Raw genomic sequence first — 10,752 nt, forward strand, 5'->3', positions numbered from 1 at the left:
AATTTATTTTTGTCTGTAAATTTTTGTGTTAGGGAGTGTTCTAGTTTCATTATTTTGCATATAGCGATCCAGTTTTTCCAGCATCATTTATTGTAGAGACTGTCTTTTCTCCATTGTTTATTCTCACTTCCTCTGTGGTAGATTAATTGGCCACAGATGAATGGGTTTTGTTTCTGGGTTTTCTATCATATTCCATTCATCTGTATTTCTGCTTTTCTGCCAAGATCTTGGTAAAAGATTGGGAAGATACAATAAATGTTTAACAAAGACATAGAAGAAATTAAAAAAAAAAAAAACAAATATAAACAACACAATTACTGAAATGAAACATACTATAGGGATTCAGTAGCAGAATAACTGAGGCAGAGAATGGATATGTGACCTGAAGAGAAAATGTTGGAAATTTCTGCTTTGGAACAGTTCTTTTCCACTTAAACACAACTGAAAAGAAATTATATATCAAGGAAAAGGAGCAGGTGGTGTGTAGGCAAATCTGAGCTTGGATCATTGCTCCACTTCTTATCAATTATAAATGTAAGCTACATAATTCTACTGTATCTGCTTTATCAATTGCAAAATGGCAGCAATTATATATATATATATACATATAATACATATATATTCATATATATATATTCATATATATATTCATATATATATCAGTTCAGCTCAGTTCAGTCACTCAGTCGTGTCCAACTCTTTGTGACCCCATAAATCGCAGCACGCCAGGCCTCCCTGTCCATCACCAACTCCTGGAGTTCCCTCAGACTCATGTCCACTGAGTCAGTGACGCCACCCAGCCATCTCATCCTCTGTCGTCCCCTTCTCCTCCTGCCCCCAATCCCTCCCAGCATCAGAGTCTTTTCCAATGAGTCAACTCTTTGCATGAGGTGACCAAAGTACTGGAGTTTCAGCTTTAGCATCATTCCTTCCAAAGAAATCCCAGGGCTGATCTCCTTCAGAATGGACTGGTGGATCTCCTTGCAGTCCAAGGGACTCTCAAGAGTTTTCTCCAGCAACACAGTTCAAAAGCATCAATTCTTTGGCCCTCAGCCTTCTTCACAGTCCAACTCTCACATCCATACATGACCACAGGTAAAACCATAGCCTTGACTAGACAGACCTTTGTTGGCAAAGTAATGTCTGCTTTTGAATATGCTATCTAGGTTGGTCATAACTTTCCTTCCAAGGAGCAAGCGTCTTTTAATTTCATGGCTGCAGTCACCATCTGCAGTGATTTTGGAGCCCCCAAAAAATAAAGTCTGACACTGTTTCCACTGTTTCCCCATCTATTTGCCATGAAGTGATGGGACCGGATGCCATGATCTTCGTTTTCTGAATGTTGAGCTTTAAGCCAACTTTTACACTCTCCGCTTTCACTTTCATCAAGAGGATTTTTAGTTCCTCTTCACTTTCTGCCATAAAGGTGGTATGATCAGCAAATCTGAGGTTATTGATATTTCTCCCGGCAACCTTGATTCCAGCTTGTGTTTCTTCCAGTCCAGCATTTCTCATGATGTACTCTGCATAGAAGATAAAAAGGCTTTGGCATAGTCAAAAAAGTAGAAATATATGTTTTTCTGGAACTCTCTTGTTTTTCCATGATCCAGCGGATGCTGGCAATTTGATCTCTGGTTCCTCTGCCTTTTCTAAAACCAGCTTGAACATCAGGAAGTTCACGGTTCACATATTCCTGAAGCTTGGCTTGGAGAATTTTGAGCATTACTTTACTAGTGTGTGAGATGAGTGCCATTGTGAGGTAGTTTGAGCATTCTTTGGCATTGCCTTTCTTTGGGATTGGAATGAAAACTGACCTTTTCCAGTCCTGTGGCCACTGCTGAGTTTTCCAAATTTGCTGACATATTGAATGCAGCACTTTCACAGCATCATCTTTCAGGATTTGAAAGAGCTCAACTGGAATTCCATCACCTCCACTAGCTTTGTTCGTAGTGAAGCTTTCTAAGGCCCACTTGACTTCACATTCCAGGATGTCTGGCTCTAGGTGAGTGATCACACCATCATGGATTTTCTGGGTCATGAATATCTTTTTTGTATAGTTGTTCTGTGTATTCTTGACATCTCTTCTTAATATCTTCTGCTTCTGTTAAGTCCATACCATTTCTCTCCTTTATCGAGCCCATCTTTGCATGAAATGTTCCCTTGGTATCTCTAATTTTCTTGAACAGATCTCTCGTCTTTCCCATTCTGTTTTTTCCCTCTTTTCTTTGCACTGATTGCTGAAAAAGGCTTTCTTATTTCTCCTTGTTATTCTTTGGAACTCTGCATTCAGATGTTTATATCTTTCGATTTGTAAAGCCTCCCCAGACAGTCATTTTGCTTTCTTGCATTTCTTTTCCATGGGGATGGTCTTGATCCCTGTCTCCTGTACAGTGTCACGAACCTCAGTCCATAGTTCATCATGCACTCTATCTATCAGTTCTAGGCCCTTAAATCTATTTCTCACTTCCAATGTATAAACATAAGGGATTTGATTTAGGTCATACCTGCATGGTCTAGTGATTTTCCCTACTTTCTTCAATTTCAGTCTGAATTTGGCAATAAGGAGTTCATGGTCTGAGCCACAGTCAGCTCCTGGTCTTGTTTTTGCTGACTGAATAGAGCTTCTCCACCTTTGGCTGCAAAGAATATAATCAATCTGATTTTGGTGTTGACTGGTGATGTCCATGTATAGAGTCTTCTTTTGTGTTGTTGGAAGAGGGTGTTTGTTATGACCAGTGCATTTTCTTGGCAAAAGTCTATTAGTCTTTGCCCTGCTTCATTCCGTATTCCAAGGCCAAATTTGCCTGTTACTCCAGGTGTTTCTTGACTTCCTATTTTTGCATTCCAGTCCCCTATAATGAAAAGGACATCTTTTTTGGGTGTTAGTTCTAAAAGGTCTTGTAGGTCTTCATAGAACTGTACAACTTCAGCTTCTCCAGCATTACTCATTGGGGTATAGACTTGGATTACTGTAATATTGAGTGGTTTGCCTTGGAAATGAATAGAGATCATTCTGTCGTTTTTGAGATTGCATCCAAGTACTGCATTTTGGACTCTTTTGTTGACCATGATGGCTACTGCATTTCTTCTGAGGGATTCCTGCCCACAGTAGTAGATATAATGGTCATCTGAGTTAAATTCACCCATTCCAGTCCATTTTAGTTCGCTGATTCCTAGAATGTCAACATTCACTCTTGCCATCTCTTGTTTGACCACTTCCAATTTGCTTTGATTCATGGACCTGACATTCCAGGTTCCTATGCAATATTGCTCTTTACAGCATTGGACCTTGCTTCTATCACCAGTCACATCCACAGCTGGGTATTCTTTTTGCTTTGGCTCCATCCCTGCATTCTTTCTGGAGTTATTTCTCCACTGATCTCCAGTAGCATATTGGGCACCTACCGACCTGGGGAGTTCCTCTTTCAGTATCCTATCATTTTGCCTTTTCATACTGTTCATGGGGTTCTCAAGGCAAGAATACTGAAGTGGTTGGCCATTCCCTTCTCAAGTGGACCACATTCTGTCAGATCTCTCCACCATGACCCGCCCATCTTGGGTTGCCCCACACAACATGGCTTAGTTTCATTGAGTTAGACAAGGCTGTGGTCCTAGTGTGATTAGATTGACTAGTTTTCTGTGAGTATGGTTTCAGTGTGTCTGCCCTCTGATGCCCTCTTGCAACACCAACCGTCTTACTTGGGTTTCTCTTACCTTGGGTGTGGGGTATCTCTTCACAGCTGCTCCAGTAAAGTGCAGCTGCTGCTCCTTACCTTGGACGAGGGGTATCTCCTCACCACTGCCCTCCTGACCTTCAAAGTGGGATAGCTCCTCTAGGCCCTCCTGCACCCATGCAGCCTTGGCTCCTTGGACGTGGGGTTGGTCCTCCTGGCTGCCACCCCTCAATCATATGAAGTCAAATCCAGTTTTTATAAAAAAAATTTTTTTAATTAACTTAAGCCATAGCTGATGTAAGGAAGACAATCTAGTAAATGAAAATGTGCTGAATACCATTTAACATTAGGGAAATGAAAATTAAATCGATGATAAAGCATCACTACATATCCACTAGAATTTAATTTTATGAAATTATGAGTTCTGACCCTTTCAAGTGTTTGCAAAGATACAAAAAAACTGGATCTGTCATACTCTGATGGTAGGAATATTAAACAGTGTCTTAGTGTTCTTGGGCTGTTATAACCAATTACCACACACTAGGCATCTTTAACAACAGAAATTTATTTCTCACAGATTTGGAGACAGAAATCTAAGATCAATGTGCAAGTCCTTTTGATTCTTTGTGAGTACCCCCTTCCTGGTTTATAGATGATTACTTTTTGCTGTGTCCTCACATGAGGAAAAGAGAGAGAGGTCATCTCTTCCTATAAGGCACTAACCTCATTCATGCCAGCTCCTCTGTGACCTGATTGTTTTCCAAAGATCCCATCTGCAAGTTCCATCACCATGGGAATTAAGCTTTGACATATGAATCTTAGTAGGGGCACAAATATTCAATCCATACCAAATTGTAAAGATACATTGGAAAATAATTTTATATTTAAAAATTAAAAGACTTTATCATACAATCTGACCATTTCATTCTTAGATACTACACAAGAGAAATGAAAGCATATGCATACGTCCCTACAAAGAATCATATGAGAAGGTTTATATTAGTTTTATTTGTAATTATTGAAATTGTAAATTATCCAAATATCCCTCAACATGTGAATTGGTAAATAATTCATATTATATCCATACAATTAAATCTACTCATCAATAATGAGAAATGAATCAGTTTTAATTAAAGAAACTTGACATGCAACATTGTGTAAGTTTAAGGTGTAAAGTGTTACTGTTTGTAATATTGCTAATGTAGTGATATTTATCACAGTATATAATTATTGTATAGTATTATTATCTGTATTCTTTGTACTATATATTAGATCTCTGTGGCTTATTTACTGCATATTACAAATTTGTACCTTTGAACACTGTCACTTTTATCCTGTTCCTCCTCTGATAATCACTATTTTACACTTTATGTCAAGTTTATTTTTTTTTTTTTGTATTTTCACATATGTCATCTTACATAGCACTTGTCCTTCTCTGACTTGTCTCATTTAGCATAATTTGCTCAGGGACAATCCATGTTGTCACAATTGAAAGTGTATCCTCCTTTTTCATGGCTGAGTAATATACCATTATATATAAAATGGAATTATATATATATATATATATATATATATATATATATATATATATGTCAAGAGAGTTCCAGAAAATCATCTATTTCTGCTATTGACTATGCCAAAGCCTTTGACTGTGTGGATCACAATAAACTGGAGAATTCTGAAAGAGATGGGAATACCAGACCACCTGATCTGCCTCTTGAGAAATTTGTATGCAGGTCAGGAAGCAACAGTTAGAACTGGACATGGAACAACAGACTGGTTCCAAATAGGAAAAGGAGTACGTCAAGTCTGTATATTGTCACCCTGCTTATTTAACTTCTATGCAGAGTACATCATGAGAAATACTGGACTGAAAGAAACACAAGCTGGAATCAAGATTGCCTGGAGAAATATCAATAATCTCAGATATGCAGATGACATCACCCTTATGGCAGAAAGTGAAGAGGAACTAAAAATCCTCTTGATTAAAGTGAAAAGTGGAGAGGGGAAAAAGTTGGTTAAAGCTCAACATTCAGAAAACGAAGATCATGGCATCCGGTCCCATCACTTCATGGGAAATAGATGGGGAAACAGTGGAAACAGTGTCAGACTTTATTTTTCTGGGCTCCAAAATCACTGCAGATCGTGACTGTAGCCATGAAATTAAAAGACGCTTGCTCCTTGGAAGGAAAGTTATGACCAACCTAGACAGCATATTCAAAAGCAGAGACATTACTTTGCCAACAAAGGTTCGTCTAGTCGAGGCTATGGTTTTTCCTGTGGTTATGTATGGATGTGAGAGTTGGACTGTGAAGAAAGCTGAGTGCCAAAGAATTGATGCTTTTGAACTGTGGTGTTGGAGAAGACTCTCGAGAGTCCCTTGGACTGCAAGGAGATCCAACCAGTCCATTCTGAAGGAGTTCAGCCCTGGGATTTCTTTGGAAGGAATGATGCTAAAGCTGAAACTCCAGTACTTTGACCACCTCATGAGAAGAGTTGACTCATTGGAAAAGACTCTGATGCTGGGAGGGATTGGGGGCAGGAGGAGAAGGGGACGACAGAGGATGAGATGGCTGGATGGCATCACTGACTTGATGGACATGAGTCTGAGTGAACTCCGGAAGTTGGTGATGGACAGGGAGGCCTGGTGTGCTGCGATTCATGGGGTCGCAAAGAGTCGGACATGACTGAGACACTGATCTGATCTGATATATATACAGACACACACACACATACATATGGACTTCTCTGATAGGTCAGCTGGGAAAGAATCTGCCTGCATTGCAGGAGACCCGGATTAAAATCCTGGGTCAGGAAGATCACTTGGAGAAGGGATAATCTGCCCACTCCAGTATTCTTGGGCTTCTATTGTGGCTCGGATGGTAAAGAATCCACCTGCAAGTCAAGAGACCTGGGTTCCATCCCTGCGTCAGAAAGATCTCCTAGAGAAGGGCATGGCAACCCACATTACTCCATGACAATCCCCACGGACACAGGAGCCTCGTGGGCTACAGGCCATGGAGTCACAAAGAGGCAGACACACCTCAGTGACTATGCACTCTGTGTGTGTGTGTGTGTGTGTGTGTGTCTGTGTGTGTATACTGCTTCCCTGGTGGCTCAGAGGTTAAAGCATCTGCCTCCAATGCAGGAGACCCAAGTTCAATCCCTGGGTTGGGAAGATCCCCGGAGAAGGAAATGGTAACCCACTCCAGTATTCTTTCCTGGGGAATACCATGGACAGAGGAGCCTGTTGGGCTACAGTCCACGGGGTCACAAAGAGTTGGACACGACTGAGCGAGGTACTTGACTTACTTGATATATATACACACAAATAACTTTGTATCCATTCATTTGCTGTTGGACATATGTTTTGTCAAAATCTTATTTTCATTTCCTTTTTGTATATACTCAGAAGTATAACTAATGAATTGTACAGTTATTCTATTTTTAATTTTTTAAAATATTGTTTTCCATAGTGGTTTGATCAATTAAATTCCCCCAAATGTAAGATGATTTCCTTTTTACCACACCCTTGCCAACACCTGGAGTTTCTTATCTTCTTGATGATAGCCATACTAACAGTTTTCAAATGATAGCTCTTTGTGTTTTTTATTTGCATTTCCTTGATGATTAGTGATGTTGAGCATCATTCCATGTGTCTGTTGGTCATTTTTATGTCTTCTTTGGAAATTTTCTATTTAGAACTTCTTCCCATTTTAAATTAGGATGAACTATTCATGTGGGTAACTACACAGAGTAATCTCAGACTGTTGTTGAATTACACTTAAACCAGATAAAATGTGCATAATGTATGACAAACTTTAAATACAATACTAAAAAATGCAAACTATTTAATAGAAGACATATCAGTGGTTACCTGGGTGTAAGGAGGAGAATAAAAGGGATAGATTGCAAAGTGACAAGAAGAAAGTGTTGTGAGTGATGAATATGGTCAGTATGTTGATTGAGATTATTTAACAGATGTATACTTATCACAAAATTCATTAAATTGTACATTTTCAATATAGAAAACTGTACAATTGTATTGGGTGTCTGTTATGGTCTGAATTGTGTCTCCAAAAAGTTGATCTGTTGAATCCCTAACACTTAGTATTTCAGAATGTGACTATACTTAGAGGTAAGATGTGATTAAGTCAAAATGAGGCCATTCAGTTCAGTTGAGTTCAATTGGTCAGTCGTGTCCGACTCTGTGTGAACCCACGGACTGCAGCACGCCAGGCTTCCCTGTAAATCACAAACTCCCATAGCCTGCTCAAACTCATGTTCATCAAGTGGGTGATGCCATCCAACCATCTCATCCTCTGTTGTCCTCTTTTCCTCCTGTCTTCAATCTTTCCCAGGATCATCAGGATCTTTTCCAAAGAGTCAGTTCTTCGCTTCAGGTGGCCAAAGTATTGGAGCTTCAGCTTTAGCATCAGTCCTTCCAATGAACATTCAGGACTCATTTCCTTTAGGATTGACAGATTTGATCTCCTTTAAGTCCAAAGGACTCTCGAGAGTCTTCTCCAACACCACAATTCAAAAGCATCAATTATTTGGCCCTCAGCTTTCTTTATGGTCCAATTCTCACAGGCATACATGACTACTGGAAAAACCATAGCTTTGACTAGACAGACCTTTGTCAGCAAAGTAATGTCTCTGCTTTTTAATATGCTGTCTACGTTGGTCATAGCTTTTCTTCCAAGGAGCAAGCATCTTTTACTTTCATGGCTGCAGTCACTATCTGCAGTGCTTTTGGAGCCCAAGAAAATAAAGTCTGTCACTGTTTCCATTCTTTCCTCATCTATTTGCCATGAAGTGATAGGACCAGGTGTTATGATCTTCATTTTTTGAATGTTTAGCTTTTAGCCAGCTTTTGCATCTTCCTTTTTTACTGTATCAAGAGACTCTTTAGTTCTCTTTTGCTTTCTGCCATAAGTGTAATGTCATCTATCAATATAAAAATATTGATATTTTCCTCTGAAATCTTGATTCTAGCTTGTACTTCATCTAGCCTGGCATTTTTAAAGACGTACTATGCATATAAGTCAAATAAGCAGGGTGATAATTTGCAGTCTTGATGTTCTCCTTTCTCAATTTGGAACCAGTCTGTTGTTCCACATCCAGTTATAATGGTTGCTTCTTGACCTGCATACATGGTTTCTCAGGAGGCAGGTAAGGTGGTCTGGTATTTCCTTCTCTTTAAGAATTATCCACAGTTTGTTGTGATCCACAATGTTGATGACTTTAGCATAGTCAATGAAGCAGATATAGATGATTTCCTGGAATCCTCTTGCTTTTTCAATAATCCAATGGATGTTGCCAATTTGAACTCTGGTTCCTCTGCCTTTTCCTTCTTTATTTTTTTAAATATAAACTTATTTATTTTAATTGGAGGCTAAATTACTTTACAATATTGTATTGGTTTTGCCATACATCAACATGAATTCGCCACGGGTGTACACGTGTTCCCAATACTGAACCCCCTTCCCACCTCCCCATACTATCCCTCTGGTTGATCCCAGTGCACCAGCCCAAAGCATCCTGTATCTTGCATCGAGCCTGGACTGGTGATTCATTTCATATATGATATTATAGATGTTTCAATGCCATTCTCCCAAATCATCCCACCCTCTCCCTCTCCCACAGAGTCCAAAAGACTGTTATATACATCTGTGTCTCTTTTGCTGTCTCGCATACAGGGTTATCATTACCATCTTTCTAGCTTCCATATATATGCGTTAGTTTATGGTATTGGTGTTTTTCTTTCTGGCTTACTTCGCTTTGTGTAATCGGCTCCAGTTTCATCCACCTCATTAGAACTGATTCAAATGTGTTCTTTTCAGTGGCTGAGTAATACTCCATTGTGTATATGTACCACTGCTTTCTTATCCATTCATCTGCTGATGGACATCTAGGTTGCTTCCATGTCCTGGCTATTATAAACATTACTGCGATGAACATTGGGGTACACGTGTCTTTTTCAATTCTTGTTTCCTCGGTGTGTATACCCAGCAGTGGGATTACTGGGTCATAAGGCAGTTCTATTTCCAGTTTTTTAAAGGAATCTCCACACTATTCTCCATAGTGGCTCTACTAGTTTGCATTCCCACCAACAGTGTAGGAGGGTTCCCTTTTCTCCACACCCTCTCCAGCACTTTAGCTTGTAGACTTTTGGATCACAGCCATTCTGACTGGCGTGAAATGGTACCTCATTGTGGTTTTGATTTGCATTTCTCTGATAATGAGTGATGTTGAACATCTTTTCATGTGTTTGTTAGCCATCTGTATGTCTTCTTTGGAGAAATGTCTGTTTAGTTCTTTGGCCCATTTTTTGATTGGGTCGTTTATTTTTCTGGAATTGAGCTGCAGCAGTTGCTTGTATATTTTTGAGATTAGTTGTTTGTCAGTTGCTTCATTTGCTATTATTTTCTCCCATTCTGAAGACTGTCTTTTCACCTTGTTGTGCAGAAGCTTTTAAGTTTAATCAGGTCCCATTTGTTTATTTTTGCTTTTATTTCCAATATTCTGGGAGATGGGTCATAGAGGATTCTGCTGTGATGTATGTCGGAGAGTGTTTTGCCTATGTTCTCCTCTAGGAGTTTTATAGTTTCTGTTCTTACGTTTAGATCTTTAATCCATTTTGGGTTTATTTTTGTGTAAGGTGTTAGAAAGTGTTCTAGTTTCATTCTTTTACAAGTGGATGACCAGTTTTCTGAGCACCACTTGTTAAAGAGATTGTCTTTAATCCATTGTATATTCTTGCCCCCTTTATCAAAGACAAGGTGTCCATAGGTGCGTGGATTTATCTCTGGGCTTTCTATTTTTTTCCATTGATCTATATTTCTGTCCTTGTGCCAGAACCATATGGTTTTGATGACTGTGGCTTTGTAGTAGAGCCTGAAGTCAGGCAGGTTGATTCCTCCTGTTCCATTGTTCTTTATCAAGATTGCTCTGCCTTTGCTAAATCTAGCTTGAACATCTGGAAGTTCTTGGTTCATGTAGTCTTGAAGTTTAACTTGTAGAATTTTGAGCTTTACTTTGCTAGCATGTGAGATGATTGCAATTGTGTAGTAGT

Source organism: Bos grunniens, chromosome X (assembly GCF_055505025.1).
Source record: "Bos grunniens cultivar Pamir isolate PY7600 chromosome X, Bosgru_T2T1.0, whole genome shotgun sequence".
NCBI classification, from domain to species: Eukaryota; Metazoa; Chordata; class Mammalia; order Artiodactyla; family Bovidae; genus Bos; species Bos grunniens.